We start from the raw sequence: 18836 nt of genomic DNA on the forward strand, positions 1-18836 counted from the left end.
AACATAGCAAAAACTCAAATGAACTTTCATATTAGAATAAAATAACACTTAAGATGCCTTAATAATAATAACTTTTCCGCATTCACAAACCATCTGTAATAAAATAATCATAATTTTGATACATTCACTAGGTCACAGCTTCTAAGCTTGTCTAATGTTTATATTTTATTGAAAATAAAATATAAACATTAGACAACATAGAAATCACAGAAATTTAAAAAAAAGATAAATAAATAATGAATAAACAATATTCGCAATATTCCACTCATGTCTCTTTTTAGAATTGTAAATGATCAACTTTAAAACTCCATCACTCCTCTTCCCATACTTTCACAAACATGAAATACTACTGGACAAAATAAGTTTACTTATTATTCGTATATGTAATAGATTTAGTATTTAAAAGACGGTATTAAAATAATTAAATATGATAATATTGATTACTAAATTGTGCCTGGATAAGGAATCTTGTGTAATTTTGAAACCGGTAACTAATTAAATAAATATAAATTGATTGATAAAAAAAATCCATTTTAATTTTAAATTTGTTTAAAAACACCAAGTTAGCGCTTCAAATATGAATTAAAAAATAAATTCGATTTAATACTGCATAGAATCACTTTAGTCGACGGCCTTTGAAGAAGGTATATTAGGAAAATGGGGATTTGTAAATTATCCGTTATAATGAATTTGATACTGAAAAAAAATGAAACCTAAAAACTCATATTTTCTTAAATAATATCAATAAATTTGATAATATTATGATACAATATCCCTGATCGTCTGCCGTAAGAACAGTCTCGACAGGAACAATGGCTTTATGGAATTTGTATGGGGGAACCACATGCCGGATTTTTTTCGCCGTCCCATCAATCCCCATAGAACTTTATGTCGCTCGCCTCCTCGTTACCAACTAATCCCCATCATGTGTGTTACGCACACAGATACGTGCACACGTACACATCGCACCTTTAGGACGAAAACGACTCAACTATTTGGGAAACTGCAAAAGAAGAATGTAAATTGTGACACTTTCGTATTCTTTTGTCGATTGTTTCGTATTTTTCGAAATAAGCAACAAAGTTAAAAATTATACCGAAGCCATTCAGCTTTAAATTTATGAAAAAAAGCGTAATAAAAATAAATTATTATAAGTTTCAACATGTCATTTTATTAATGAGTCATTATTAGATTGAAAAAAAAAACAAACAAACAAATGCACTTTGATAAATAAGATAATGACATAATTTTTATTAAGTCAGATCGAATCACCAAACACATGTTTTTATTTATTCACGAAATGACATAAACTTAAATAAGTTACTAAGACTATCGGTTAGTCGGAACGAATCAATCACAAAGCTAAATTAATCATTTTAATATTTAAAAAAATAAAGTAAAGTTGCCATTTGTATCGGAATAAAATGGACTCAACTGGATTTTGGTCACTATATGTTTGTCTGCGTTGCGTCCTTCATAAAGCAATATAAACACAACACTAATGCGTCGCTTCCGAACTGTCACGGAACCTAAATTCTCAAAGTAACAAAGAGACCGATGTAACGATTTTGTCCTATTCCCATCCGAATGTTGCATTTTTTTAATGCAGAAAGATGGATAATGTTCATTGAAGTCGTTTAATGATCTTAACTTATTTTAAGGTTTTTTTGAGTTAAGTCGTTTTCGTTCCAAAGGTGCGACACGTCCTCTGGTCTGGGTAAAAGTACTTAGTCAATACAATCAAGACACAAATACTCAGGTACCTGCACAATAAATAACAATTGAGTATTGATATCTAAAAAGTGACCAAGATTTTAGAATGGAATATCGACAGAAATCTGCCCATCTTATTTTTTTGTGTTTTTATCAACTGCAATAATTTTAATATGAAGCCATATAAAAAACTCTATTGGGGAAGTGAAAATGACTAAACACTGAGTGCTCGGCCAGAGTGCAGAGCGTTAGTGTTTGTGGTGCGGGCGCGGGACGCGGCGGGGCTCGGTGTCTGCGCGCGGGCGCCCCGCGCGATTAAACCACGCGGTTTGCGGGGAAGTCAAACTAGTTTGGTCTTGATGCGCGCGACACGGCGTTTTGTGGTACTTGTGTATATTTTCAAACTAGCGGTGTTGTATGGTGTATATAGGTAAATAACTTAGCTATAAAACATTTTTTTTTTAGGTAATATAAAATTTCGAGTAAAAAGTATTTAAATGGAAGCAGAGTTTGCTGAACTTGGAGCAACTATGATAAATAAATGAGTTTTTAAGAAAGTTTTGTTTTGGCAATAATATCTATAGTCAGGGTTTATGTTCAAGGCACACGGAAGGAGTTCGGTAGTGTGTTGTGATTCTGTTGAGTACAGATATAAATTGGCTGGTGGTGTTTTTTTGATCAAAACTCAACCGGGCAGCGTCAAACACATTACCGCATTCCTTCCGTGCATCTTGAACGAAGATGCCGCCTATATCTATTTACAAAAAACTGAACACGTCGCGCGTCGTATTGATTTAACGAGACAATTTATTAAAGTGTGAAAAAAAATTGATCGAAATTTTGAACTTTGATATTTTGAAAATAGAACAACAACAACAAACCTTCACGCCCTTTCTCCGTAGGGGTAAGCAGAGAGTATACAGACCTCGCTTGCTCTACATTCTGCTTCTCATGCACGCACGCCGATTATTCCTACTCTTGAAATTTCCATCTTCAAGTATTATTATAAGTAAAATAATGTATCTACTGGAAATCGCTTCTGGCTCAATTGAACGTAGTTATGCAGAAAGCAGCCAGCCATAGAAAGGCGAAACTAAGATAATAGCACTTTTATGAAAATAGTTAATTTTTAAATGTACACAACAGTTGGACTGTTTTTTACTTTGACAAATGATAATAAATAAAAACATTAGTTTTATCTATAATACAAAAAAAAAATATTCATGTATTTGACCAGTTCTAATAAATTTTGAAGTCTGGCTGACCACATAGCCTAAAAAATGCATTTTATTAATTAAATATTGAATTATACCTCATTTCAACTATGAATGTATGCGGTGACATTCTGTTTTACTTTTTTTTTTTTATATGCTTTTTTAAACTAATGAATTTATAAAATTAAAATACTTATGTATTTATCCAGTTTAATTTATTTTACAGAACTAGATTTTTAGAGGCATTAATCTTCTTATCAGCATCTATACCGTCAGATTTTTTTTAGTACTGAGGCTGTTGTCTGAAAATCGAAAAAATCTGTTATTGTTTTCATTTTACGTTTTTTCGTTTGTAGATAAATATTTGCTGTATTACTGTTGGTGTCCAAAATACATCAAATTAAATAATCAAAAAATAAAACCTGATTCCAAAATATAAATCATCGGCATGAGTAATTTTGTAGGGTGTATTTACACTACAAGTTAAATAACAGCTATGAGCACTGTATTCTAAAATTAGATAGTTTTATTTGAGTGTAACATAAAGGGGTCTCAAAATGCATGTCCCATAAAGTATTTGTAGGGGATATTGATTGCTGCTCATTAATTTTGGAATTCTTTTCTATTCCTAAGCATTCCATGGTCTATCGAGCTTAACTGAGCTGGAGACAGCACAAAGCTGAAATGAATACCTAGATTAGATTTAAGGTGTGACTTACCATAATAAAACTTTCTGTTTGGTCTTAAAAAGTATTGAGGTCTAAATGAACAACAGACACTTTTACTCCCTTACTGAATGCATCCCCGTTTAAACAAATATTGCTTCGCTCTCAACAAAAAGAGCAAATCACGTTAACATGCTGATTACGTTTTTAATTAAACGTTTCCGTGTAAGACATAGCTTTCAAACAGTTTAATAAATCGCCATATGTATTTATTTTTTTATTATCATGTTATGTTACATACACAACATTATAATTTATACAAAGTTGCTTTGACTGCCTAACTAGGGTTATTTACCCCGTTTTAAGACAGTCAAAAAAATATATAGAAACAGTTATAAAGATAGAGGACAAAGTAAAAAATGTAGTAAAAACAAGGTAAAAATGTAGTAAAAAAACGAGGCAAAAATATAATAAAAACAAAGTAATAAATGTAGTGAAAACTTAGTAAAAAAAAATTAAAACTCAGTAAAATGCAAAATAAAAACAGAATACATAGTAAGAAACATATTTAAAGTCATAGTAAAAAATAAATATATGTGAATAGCAAAAAGCACATTTAAAAAAAAAACATAATAAAATACTGAGTAGAAAAAGAAAAAAAAAACATATTAAAAAATAAAGTAAAAGATGTAATAAATAAATACATAGTAAAAACAAATTAAAAAGTCATGAGGATCTTAAAAAATTAAATCAGTAAATTCAGTATTGCTACAAAGATCAGTATTGATATATTAGTATTTTAAAAATCAGTATTGCCACATAGATTTAGTTTACCAATTTTAAATATGAAAACAGAACATGTGAATAGAATTTTTTTTTATCTAGGAGTACCTTGAATGTATAATTAATTTACTCGTGTAATTTTTAAAAAACCTTTTAATTAAACATGCTTTACAGTAGTAATCACAGCAGTGAATAATTTATATCGTATTACGTAATACTGAATATAATGGAAACTAAACTATTTACTGAAAAAAAAACAAGAAGAATTAAGAACTATCATTCCCTTGCGTATTGAATAGTGCATAAGACACTTTTTTCTATTACAATCTACATTTATAATTTTTTAATGTTATATCTTAAAAAAGAGACTTGTTTTTGTGCTTGGAGAGAGACTTACACTGTTTTATTTATTTAATAATTTTAAGTTATATTATTTTGAATAAACATAAGAACAAATTAAAATTATACGAATTAAAAAAAAAACGGAAAATGATTTTACAGTTTTACTAATTAAAATAGAATGCTGTTTTTACTTGGGTTCAAAAAAAATATTTTCGTTTACTTTGAATTTATTCACTTGTACCTACGAGTATATTAGTATTAATAGTTTTATACTATATACTATATACTATACTATATCACTGAACAGATAATTCAATATTTGTGTACTTTACCATATAAACGATTACCTTCAATATAAAACAGATGATCTGAAAAAAAAATAAGAAAAATAAGTCGAGAAGAGAAGTCTTATCATTTATATTATACAGGGCTTATGTCCAGTCATTGTCTAGATTAAATTATCAACCAACAATATAAAATGATACGTCGGTTGATATTCTTTTTTTTCGGATAACTTGATCTAGTGATTACATAAATATTATTCGCAATTAAAAAATACGATTGCTAAAAAAAATGTTTTAAAGTAAGAAAATTTAATTGACGAACTACTAATTTTGGCTTTGATAAAAATATTTAAAAAAATAATATTCAATTAAAATTTGTTTTCTCGCACCAAAAGTGAATAGAAATAGAAAAGGAGCATTATGAAGACACAGGGTTGGAGTGGGGTTGAAAGTGAGAAGGGTGGGGGAAGATTTAAGAGCTCAGGGGTGGAGCTAAACAGCCCTTGCAATATTCAGGATTCAGGGGGCAGGCCTTCGATAACAATAAGACGGAAAAAAAATATCGACTTTTCTAGATATTATAAACTGGTAGATACAATTAAAAACAGAAAGTCTTCCAATTTGTTTTGGTTATATTTATATTTTATATGAATTTAATCACATTTTGCTTAATTTTTGATTGAACATTTGAAATTTAGATCTAAAATTTTTTGCAACAGAGAGGGAAAACTTTTTTCAAAACAAACAGAAGAAAACATGGAAGTCAAGGCATTTACAGGACCTGTCGTTGGCTGGTTTCAGTGGCCTGAGTTAAGGAAATGTAGATGTTTAAAAATAAGCAGAATGGTATATGCAACACTGTGTGTAAAGTGGCCACTTAAACCATCCAATGATAGGTTATTAGCTCTGTAAATTCCTAGACTTCCATATTCCCTTCTCAATGATGCTTTCCCTCTCTGCTGTAAGTAATAAGTTTACATCTGAATGACTACTTAAATAAATATTAGGGAAGAAATCTAGCCTGTCTGCAAACATTTGGACGTACTCAAAACATTGTTGATTTGAAATTCCGATTAAGATTTATCGACCATATCGAAAAGTTTCTTATCGTTTATTTGTAATCCCGTGTAGGGGCGGTAGTGTAACAGGAAGTGAGTAAGTATGAAAGGGAGACAGAGATGATATCATGAAACTCGAGATGCCTAATCAATTGAGTTCACATAATGTGTTTTATTTTAATGCCCTAATTAAGTACATAATTGTATTTTTAAATAAAATTATAAAATTGTGACTTAAAAACACAATTTTAGAAAACGTCGTATCTATCTATTATTTGGGAATTTAAATTTGAAGATAATAAATTGATACACTGCCTTTTAAAATTTAAAAGTGTTATCGTCTTTATATATAAAATTCTTCGGTAAGTGTGATGTCACTGAACTCCTTCTTAACGGCTTAACCTATTTACGTGTGGTTTTCAGCGAAATGTAGATCTTTGCGCTGCACGTGTTTGTAGGTATTAAAATTTTCAATCTCATCTTTAATAAAAAAGTTGAAGCTTTTTGAATGTTTACAAACACCGTGAGCTTTTTATGTATCCCATTCAGGTTCTTTCCTTAAATTCATATTTTCATTTAATTTTAGTTTTATTTAATTGATGAAAGATGGCGGAGTTCTATAATTAAGGATATGTATAAAGAATGTTACCAATGATTTATTAAAATTGTATGCGTTTTATGTATCCTCGTTGAACTTTAAAATATAATAAAAACAGATAGTTGGAAAATTTATGTGACGCCATTTTTGTGGAAATCACGTCTTGCAACTACAGAGCGCATGGACGGTTGTGATTCTAGTTCCTCGTTTCCAATTAAGATAGATTAAAAAATACAACAGATATGAGCTAGATTACAGCACGTCTTGCAGCTACAGAGGGTATGGACGGCAAAATATCTAGCCCCCATTTACACATTTTAAAAATTGACATATAAATTGAGTGTATTAATGATATTTACAAAAAAATGAATAATAAATAGGAGTAAGATTACAGCACGTCTTGCAGCTACTAAGCGCATGGACGATTGGAATTATATACCCTATTGACCAAATTAAGGTATTTTATATTTGATATATGGAAGCTAGATAACCAATCATCGTGCAGCTACAAAGCGCATGTGAAATGAAATTGTGAATTGAAATTCCAGCAAGATATCAATAAATTTACAAAAAATAAACTTAAATATAGAGCATATTAGTAAATTTGTCAAGTGTTAATTCCAAGAAGTAAGCAATAAAAAACTAAATAAGTAAAGCACTGTTTCAACCCTATGGTTAACAAAAGGAGATATAACGATGGTAGTCCCGTGGCTAGTGTTGCGGACTCACGGATCAGAGGTTCGAACCCCACTCTACTCCAACTTGATTCCCATTTTCTAATAGTTAGTTATTTACAGCTCGTTGAAAATGACTCCGAAAATCGAAATATTTGGGTAAATAATAAGAACGTAAATATTTCCTTTTTAAAAAAAAAAAAAATTAAAAAAGATGTCCAAAGATAAGCTTTCTTAGATAGTAGGTAGATACCGCCACCATTTATATATATATTTGGATTTGTGTTATTTCATGACAATGAACGACTCTTAATATTGTTAAAAAGTTTGTATATAAACCATTGTTTCTTTTGACTTAATTACTTTTTTTCTTTCCATGTGTCGGGAGAAATAACTAATTTATTGTGTGTACCTGTCGATAAAAACGTACTTTTTGTAAAAATCGCTATAAAATTAAATAGCACTATTTCTAGCGTTTTAAAAATAAGTGAAGTATATGCAAAAAAAACGATAAATCTGTAACAGAACCAAAAAAAAATTTTTTTTGACCCTACAATGCCCAATGTAAACGGTCGGGTTCATACCAATAATCGGTGTATAAAGGTGCTTTCAAACATGTTTATCACTCGGCGACTGGTTTATTATATTATATACTTACTAACCATGATAATTTATTTAAGAATGTCACCACCAGGGTGGAAAATTTGGGTAAAATTTAAAATAAAAAGTCAGTTCAGGGGAAAGTTATAAATATTTGGGTATACACATAGATTATGGACTAAAATGGGTAAAACATATACCTAAACTAACAGACAAACTCAGATATTTATCTTATGTTTTCCAAAGACTGAAAAATATTTTAAGCAAAGAATAATTTGAAATGTTATATTACGCTTTAATTCAATCTTCAATCACATATGGTATAATAGGATGGGGAGGAGTCTTGGACGTGCATAGTCGCTCAATAAAAATTGCACAGAAAAGTATTATTAAGATCATGTACAAAAAACATATTTCCTAGATCATGTACTAAAGACTATTTTCCGGTAATGCCCTTATACGTGGAGAGTGGACTCCCTAATTTTAGAAAATTATATTTATTTCAGTGCCTGAAATATGTTTACTTAAATAGGAAATTATTTAGTAATAAGTGATAGTGTACTGTCAGTTCCAGGATGCACAACTAAGTTCGCACAAAGGCACTCCTTACATGTTGGTCCAAGATCTTTCAATCTTCTTCCTAAAGAATTTCTTGTCTTGGATTAGCATGGAAGGAATAAATAGACACCATCTTTAAAAAAAATGAATTAAAATTTATTATGAAATTCTGCAAATAAATCATGTCTTTTGTTCTATCAGCATATGTTAATCTTGTTTATTTTTCTATTTTCATGGTTATGTTATACCATATATATATGCTATAAAATTTTAAATCATTAAAGCAGGAATGGCCCACGCTCAGACGCTGAAGTCTTTGGGGGCATTTTTTCCAAATTATGTTATAGCTCATATTTAAGATATATTTTTTTTAGTATATTTTTGAAATTTTAATTCTTTGTATGTGTGAAAAAATGTACAAAAAAAAAGTTACACGTATATTGTTTAAAAGGGTAATGTAGCTAAAGTCAAAGGGTGATTTCTGTGTATTTTTTTTTAGATTTGATGTTATAGTTGTTTCCGCAACTTTCATTATTATTTTATAAGATTTTCAAGAGAATTATAATTTCTTGTTTTCCTTAAAAATGTTTTTTTTGTTGTTCTTAACCTTTTTTCCAAAGTGTCCAAATGTAAACTACTTGCTCCTAATATCTACATTAACAAAAAACAAACATTGCACAAACAATGAAATTTGGTAAGTGTTACAAAACTCATTGTACTTGAGTTTAAAATTGTACAATAAGGTACATTAAGAAATATTAACATGTAAAATAATATTACAATCAAATATAGAATACATGTACTCGTATGCGTAAATATTAACGTTCTTGTGATTGACTTAAATATTTTGGGGGCGTTCTCAATAAGTTGTAAATAACTTACTAATATTTTATTTTATTTTATTTTATTAGGTATATCAACAGTTCTACATACATATTTTTAGTAAACAAACAGATTTAGTGTATAAACTCAGAACTAATAACAGATTTCCACATAGTATACAAAGTTAGTAAAGAAAATATATTATATATCAAATACATACATACAATTTATACATATAAAAATGTTATTTTCATGTACTCAATAATCAAAGATTATAAAATGAGAATCAAGTTGGCCTAGAGTGGATGTTCATATCAGATGTTATGAACTAACTCTTCTCTCCTTTTTTATTCATATAAATACATCAATATTACAAAAAAATACAATAATAACGTATTACAAACTCTATGACGCCAAGTGCCCTGTATTGAGTTGGGAAACAATGTAAGTGGAGGCACATACAGAATTAGCTGCTCTGTAGCTGCAAGACGTTCTGTAATCTAGCTCCTAACTGGTATAATTTTTTATTGATCTCAATTGAAAACGAGGAACTAGAATCCCAACCGTCCATGCGCTCTGTAGCTGCAAGACGTACTGGGATATTTATTAATTGTACAGCGCCCTTGAGGTGATTCTCACAAAAATGGCGCTATATAAATTATCCAACTATATATATATAAGGTATCCAAAATAAAACACTTTTATTGGATTTCATTCTAGATTTATTTTAAAACAATATATGTGACGCGTTTCGTCTTGTTAAGACATTATCAATTTATTTTAAATGTTAACTAATAATAATAATTATGGATAACTTATACAGCGCCATTTTCGTAATATAATATCTCAAGGGCGCTTTACAATGTGATTATATAAAGATATAAATTTAATTTTAACTTTTTGATTCAAGAAAAATAATGTACTTTTTCATATTACTTTTCCAGCACATGCTAAGTATTTATTCAAATGATTTAGAGAACAAGTGGGTTTTAAGTTTCTTTCGAAACATCACTTCACTTTTACAGTTTCGGATTTCTGCTGGGAGAGCATTCCATGCCGTAGGGCCTGCGACAAATGCACGTTCGCCGAATTTAGTGCGCTGTTTGCGTAGAGGTATGACAATTTTTCCTTTCGACGTAGATGTAGCTGATCTAAGCGTAAGACGTCTGTTAGCTAGTTCATCTGGAATGCAGAGTTCCCTTAGATATTTTGGAGCAGAGTTGTGCAGTGACTTATACATAAGCCAACAGAGTTTGTATTCCACCCTCTGTGGAAAACGTAGCCAGTGCAATTCCCGAAGTAGTGGAGAGTTATGACTGAATTTAGAGATTCCAAAAATAAGTCTCGCTGCGGCATTTAATACAGCCTGTAGGCGAGTCATTTTTAACAAAGTTTCCTTATATACTAACAATAATTGCTGTTTAATAGTGTATGTGCAAAATAGTGCTTATATTTTTTGGGGGATCTAACAAGTATTGAGGATTTTTATATAGACCAAGATAAGTAAAGTAATTAAAAATCAATTAGTTTATTCTGAATACATTTTATAAGGTACATTATGGGTATATTGGGAAAGCCAAAGCCTTTCATTATTAAAAATATTTGAAGAGGTTAAAAGGTATTTAAAAAAAAGTAGACTAAAATCCAATCAAAGTGTTTTATTTTTGATACCTTACTAAATTTTGAACTTAATAGTGATGCTCGATAATTTGATAATATTTATTTTAATTATTGCCAATCGAAACATAAAATTATTTATTAATCTATTAACTAAATAAAATATATGTAAATGTACTGCTATTATTATTTTATAACACTAAATTATTTTTATTTTTAATTCATAAATTAATTAACAAATTGAATAATGAAAATATTAAAGAGACAAATTAAACTTTTAGATACACGATCTCAACTTTGCTGCAACATGTTTTTTTGAAAAGCTTATCTGTATAGTATTTTTTGATATGCAAACATTTTTATCATGTATTTTGTCTCATAATATTTATTAGATGTGCCGTTATATTTATAAATGAATTAAGTCCCGACTTAACACGGAATTTTCTAACGAGTCGGGACATAAAACATAATAATGTGATATAATAGATTGTCATTGTCTATAATAAATTATCGGCCCCGTGGTGCAATGGTCAGCGCGTTGACCTACCATGCGAGAGGTCTCGGGCTCGATTCCCGACATCGTTGATATGAAATATTTATTTAAAGGGGTGATTACACACCAGAATATTTCATAGTCCCTGGACTAGTACCTGAAGCGTAAGACTGATCATCTTACCTTCATGTAACAAAAATAATTAAGGTACGCTGCTATTGATGTACCAATGCAGTGCCCTATGAACCATCAGGTGCGGAAAGGGAATAATGATGATGATGATAATAAATTGTTTATTAAAAATAAATAAATAAAAAAGTTTAATTTTTCCTTTAAAGTAAGCCCTGTTTTTTTTGTTTAAATTCAAAATAATATAATAAAAGTCGATCCACCATAATTTTAACGTTCCATGGAACGTGGCCCATCGGGATTTGAATGATACATGTGCAATGGGCCTAAGCGTAGTAGCCCAACTTGTTTTATAGCTAAGCGGCACCTAATAACATTTTCTCTTTTAATCTTGGCACCAAAAGCTAGCAACCGTGAACTGCCACCTACGTACCTACATAAGAACATTGTAAATTGCGATACTACATTTAGAATGTGTAGATGAATAGCAATCCCAAACGATGGAATAAACTAAAACACAAAAAAAAAAAAAATACATTTAATTTTTATTTTATTTATACATAATACAAAACAATATTTTTTTATTATTTTAATTTTTTATTTGTTTTTTTTTCCATACATATATTTACATAGAAATATAATTACAAACATTGGAAAAAATGCCCACAAAGACTTCAGCGTCTGAGCGTGGGCCATTCTTTTTTTAATTATTAAAAAGTTTATAGCATATAAATATGGTATGACATGACCATGAAAAGAAATGAAAAGAAAAAGAAAAGAAAAACCAAATAAACAAATGCTGATATTACGAAAACACTATTTATTTACAGTATGCATTTATTTTTAATTTTAATTAAAAAAAATTAAGATGATGTCTATCTGTTCCTTTCATGCTAATCCAAGACCTTAAACCTACTTTAAACTGTAGCAGTGATTTAATGTTTTGTAGTTCCTTAGTTAGAAGATTGAAGGATTTTGGACCAACATGTAACAACATAATAACCTATCTCTATGAGGTTAATAGCCCAGGGTAGAGTTAGGATACAACATAACAGAAAGTGGAAGCATGCAAAATATTGAAGAATACCACAAATGAAAATTATTCCATCAACATAAACACTAACATCTGGGCAACACGCTCAATAGTACTTAATACTTATTCAAGTTCTCCCTCGAGTCACTGTGCAGTAACCTGAGGTTAGGAAATGATCGCCTTATAATTACTGTCTCTTTTCATATGATTAAAATTATGTGTGTGTCATGCTCAGTGATCTGATTAGATTACATCTCTTTCTCTCAAATGAATGTTTTATATTTTTGTCTTAGGTTACTCAATATTTTGTCATTTTCGGAGACCCTGATTGACAAAATATTTTATATAAAATGATCTAATCTACCTAAATATGTGTCATAGTTTTTTCGCAAAAATCTTAGATCACAAAAAAATATGCTAATATTTAAAGTAGTTGGCGAGATATGATTTAGTGCAATATTCATAAAATATTTTTTTATTTCTTTATTTACTGTTGATTTCCCAAATAAAATAAAATAAAATACATTTGTTTTAGTTTTCTAATTATGTTTTATTTTTTTATTAATAATGGTGTATTTTATAATTAGGTATTAAAGAGTAGATTATTAAAGTTGGCAAATGTGAGCATTTTCGACACCTAGTTCTGTTCGCGTTCAATCAAAGGAATAAAACTGCCAAAGCCGCTCGCGATATTTGCGCAGCGCACGGTGAAGATATAAATGAAAAGACAGACCGTCTGTGGTTTTTTTGGTCGGTTGTATCTTCGCAATCGCCCGGAAGAGTTTATCTTCAATCATACCGTCATGGTTTGTAATAGCGGCCTAAGATTCCGGTTCAATTATACACCCGGAACTGTACTTTTATTTCACTCGGCAATGACAAAAATATAATCGATAAATATGAAAAAATATTTTTGAAGTTTTATCGACAACTTTTCGTGTAGATAAAATAGGTAAATTTGATGTCAATATAAACGTGATGTAGTGTCAAAATACAGGAGAAGTTGATAGTTGATATTAATTTATTGATCCGTTAGCATCACTCAGATTGAAAACGTCAATTTGAACCATCCACTCAACACAGTTCCACATTCAAATTTAAATGTGGAATGTAGAATAAATTTAAATTTTGAAATGGCCATTGGCCACATTGCATTAGCGCTGTATTCATATCAAAGTGAATTTAAAAATATATAAATAATCTAAATATTACCTAAGCGTGTTTGGTATACATTATATTACGTATAAGGTGTTAAATTTGTAATATAAATGTAATAATATTCTACCTAAAACATATATTAAAATATATAATCACAATACCCCATATATAATTTCATTAACAAATTACAATTGGGATAGGGAACATTTTAAATAAGGGAATATGCAAATATAGGCATTTACAGGGCTTATGATCTATCATTGGCTGGTTTAAATGGCCTCTTTACACACTGTGTAACATTCACCATTTTGCCATGTTTGAACATCCATATTTCTTCAATTCTTCCATTTGTTGATTTGAGTGAAGTGAAGAGCTGAAACCTTTATTGTTGTGAAGATATTCATTTGACTGAATTATTTCACATACTAGGCAACGTCTGAACACAATTTTTCAATTTTAAAACATCTTCTTGGACCAGTTGGTTTTATTACAGTATTTGGACAAACTCAAATATTGTAATATAATTTTATGTTCGATATCCTAAGTCTGTTCAATTTTATGTTTTATGCTATCTCATATTTTAATATAAACATATCTACATTTTTTTTTTTTTTTTAATAACATGATCATCAAATTTTACTTTAAAATTATTGATTTATGTTTGTATACTTTTTTTTCTTTCCATTCACTTTTTAAAAATTAATTTTATTTAATTATTAAACAACCTACAATGCACTTACTTATTATTATCTTACATCTCTCAGGAAAATATTTATCCACTGTTTTTAATGATTTTTGTTTCTTGTACTTTTTATTTTAAATATGTTTTATTTCTAAAAACTATTGTTTTTTCCCCAAATAAATAAAAAAATTAAAAAACTTAAGTTATATACGTTTTTCCTACTTTAAAAATGAGCGCCAAACGTTTCATAAAATGGTAAAGGTTTGTACGTCACAAAAAATAAGATACGTTTTTTTTTGTTTTGTACAACTTTTTTTGAAAAGGACCTAAATTATGTTGTTATGGTATTTGTTACAACCAATATAGTGTAAAGTTTTCGCAAACCAAGTTTTGTAAATTTTTCTTGGAAAATAAACGTAAAAATGGAATTTTTTAATAAAAAATGATAAAAGCGCCATCTATGAATAATAACTTTCATATTTTCGTTTAGAATCACCTTGATACCCATTCACAATTCCTCTTTCTTCTCTAACTCATATAGTCTCCATGCGGCTCGACAGTGAAATCATCTCCCATCCACCATCAAAGACGTTACTACAGTGTCTCAGTTTAAATCACGTCTGAAGAAACATCTCCTTTTCCTTTATAATCTCTCTTCATTTCCTCTTTTCTCCTTTTTCCTTCTTCCCATTGAGTAGAAGTATTAATTTAATAACTAATTAATAATCATTAATTTTTTAACATTCAAAATTTTCCTCCTTTTAAAAAACCTGCACTATCCTGGATTCAAACTAGAGATATAAACTCTTTTTTTTCTATGATTTATTTTGTTGCCCTTTACTAAGTAAATTTTTTGTGTTTTTTAAAAATATTTTTTTTTTCCTTTTTTAATTACTATAAAAAAATTCCATATTATCTTTTACAGAATATTTTTTTTCTTATGTTATACAAACATATTATAACTGTCCATTGTTTATTATAGGAGCAAAAATTCATTAGCATTATCTAATATACCTACGAACAGGCCATGCCTTGGGATTTTTTTGTTTACTATTTTTCTATTAATATGTATTTCGTTGATATGAATAATAATTAATGCTTTATTTTTTTAAAACTCTGTTTTATTATTATGTTTATTGTAAGAAAACAAAAAAAAATAAATAAAAAAATATATATAAAAAAAAGTAGTAATTTATATGCAAATAGAGTTATTTTTAATGTTATTAAATATTTGTATGAAACCACTTAACACGGAACCGGTAGACATAGAAAAGTCTATAAGTGGTTATATACAAATATTTAAAAACATTTGGTAAAATGTTTGACCACAAAGTTAATGCTTTAAATATTAATAATAGAGTATATCTATTTTTACTTATCTTTAGAATTATAAAGATAAAAGTTTTATTTTATTCGTTGGCTGAAAGAAATTGCAAAAAGCCTGCCAATTTACATTTTGTACAAAAGGTTAATTAAATAAATCATTAATAATAGAGTTCTACCATATAATAAAAAAAAAATCCAAAATAATAAATGGTAAAAATTAATGTTGTATAACTGTATAGTAAATTAACTAGTGGGTAGTAATGTTATTGTTTATTTTTGCATAAAAATGTCTACCTTAAAACAGGTTGTACCTAGTTAGGCAGACTAGACATGATCCAGAGAAATCTATCACCTAAGTTTTTATGTAGTATCTAAAGTAATTGTTATGTTGTTAATAAACTATGATTATTATTATTAATATTATAATTTATTTATTAATATTTGGATAATTTATAAAGCACCGTTTTTGTGAAAATCACCTCAAGGGCGCTGTACAATAAATAAATATCCCAACATGTCTTGCAGCTACAGAGCGCATGGATGGTTGGGATTCTTGTTCCCCGTCTCCAATTATGATATACAGGAGCTAGATTACAGCACGATTTGCAGCTACAGAGCGCATAGACAGTAAGAAATCTAGCCCCTATTAACATTTCTTTATTTGATAATAAAGTTTAGAGATTTAGTGATATTTAAAAAAAAAAAAAAAAACAATAAATATAAAACTTAATGAAATAAAGACGAAAAATGACGAAACATGAATCGAAAAGATTAGAAAATAAAAATGATAGAAACAATATTTAGTTCAAGTAGCCACAAAAAACCAATTAACACAGATGGCTTAAAAATATTTTTTTTAGGAATTCGAATTAGTGTTTTGCTTTATGTCAATTCTCATGTCGTAACATCCCATAAGACACGGATATTAACGGTTTCTGAATAGGAACGAGAAAAAAAACGAAAACAAACCACTGGGCGTCCAAAATGCAGGCGCAGTGTGGGGTCCCATAAACCCACATGCATTATAGGAAATCGCCCATCTCATTTACAATTCAATGCGTTATTTGTCAGACTGGAGTTCCCATGTTATAAACACGAACGCGTGTAACTCCCTTTTCTACCGCCTTGTATTGGGGTCATTTTTACTTCACCTTTTACCTTTGAACATGGTAAACCTTAACACTTAATATGTACATATGTTAAATGAGTTTTGACTGTACAGATATGGTCCAGAGCGATTGACTTTTTAGTATGATCTAAAATGATAAAAGTAGAGATGATTCATTCGAACGAAAATAATCGAACGCATTCGAATACTAAATTCACCCGTATGAAAGTCCGAATGGAGTAATTCATTCGAATGAGTTAGTAATGGAATGAATGACAACAGTCAAACCAACAAACCATCATTTCCCGTATTGTTAATGTAGGTTAAGTGTAAATAAGCCCTTGAGGGGATTTTTACAAAAATGGCACTATATAAATATATATAATCGATGTAATTTATAAGAACCTGCTGACGAGTTGTATGTATGCAACTCAGCAGGATCTTAATTTAAGACTCTTTTGTAAATATTTTTGAAAAAAAAAAAAAAAGGGTAGGCACAGAAGATACAACGCCATATCACTCTGTTTTTGCGTACAGATCTTGCTTCCTTTACATTCTTACATATTTTTATGCACGTATGCCATTTACTCCCACTTTTGACATGTCCATCTTTAAATATTTGTTGGATTTGGTTATGCCACGTATTTCTCGGTCTTCATCTATTTCTGCATCCATCAACATACGCATCGTTAATCTTTTTAGCCATCCTTTTGTTGTTTATTCACTCTACATGTCCAAACCAATGCAGAGCTCCTTTCTTGATTTTGGCGATAATGCTTATCTCAGTCTTATGTAAAGTTCGAATCGAATTTTCTACCACACATTTACCAGAGAGATCGCATTTCGACAGCATTTAGTGTAATTTTATCATTGTTTTTCCAAAACCGTATTTCGCTCCTATACATCAGGGTCGGCACCATTATTCCATTATTAACTGCTAAGTTCGCCACTTGCGACAAACATTATGCATGAATAAATGAATGAGTCAATGAAGGAATGAATTCATTAAATTTATTATTTGAAGATTAGAAATATCCGTTTGGTACCTTGAGGGCCACAAATCAATTTTCTTTTACCACGTGCCACAATAACCAATAACTGAAACAACCATCCTTTTATCAGTTGAATAACGAAAATGAATGATTCATTGAATCAATACACTCAATTATTTAATTCATTAAATTATTAATCATTTGATTAGTAAATTCGTTAGATTATTTTCATCTCTAGATAAAAGAAAAGAAATTGGTCAAGATTTAATCACACCAGAAGATAATTAATGCAGATATTGTTTTAGTTCTTCTAACTCTTAAAAATTTATAAAAATAGGAAATTTTAAAATTTTAAACAAACTCTAAAATCAATATTCGAAGTCCACCATGCCAAAAATCGAACCCAGGACCTCAAGAATGGTAGACGAACGCGCCAACCACATCATTTTATACCTGAGAGCAGCTATCAAGTCGAAAAATAATCTCGTCCAAGAATCTGGTTCCATTTCACCTACAAAACTATAAAACCAAACTAAAGCTGCAATATTTCATTATTTCCGGACAGGGTCTAAAGCGTAAGACTGATTACCTTACTTTCATGTAACAGATGAACGAAAAACGCTGCATTTGGTTTACCAATGCAGTGCCATCTGCACTACTGTATGCGTAAATGAAATAGTGCGGTTCAAAAAACCTTTTCAGTTTTTCTAAATTATTAATCATATTTGTATTCCATACGTCCAAAGACGGCAGATAAAACTAGGCGTTTTTTTTTTGGGTTTTTATATAGTCCGAACTTCTATAAGAAACAGTTTCTCAACAACAATTAAGACGGTAGAGGCACGCCAATGTTGAATATCTTTTTTCACTGGTCTTAATCCTGGGATTGGCTGGCAGCAATTACATTCATTCTTCTCCTCCATTCCTCCCTGTCTTGTGCGGCTCTTTTAAAGTCAGCATATGATGAGCAGCGCACGTCCTCTAATA

The sequence above is a fragment of the Micrasema longulum genome, unplaced genomic scaffold, assembly GCF_059751315.1.
Source record: "Micrasema longulum isolate JH-2025_06_02 unplaced genomic scaffold, ASM5975131v1 h1tg001123l, whole genome shotgun sequence".
Classification (NCBI taxonomy): domain Eukaryota; kingdom Metazoa; phylum Arthropoda; class Insecta; order Trichoptera; family Brachycentridae; genus Micrasema; species Micrasema longulum.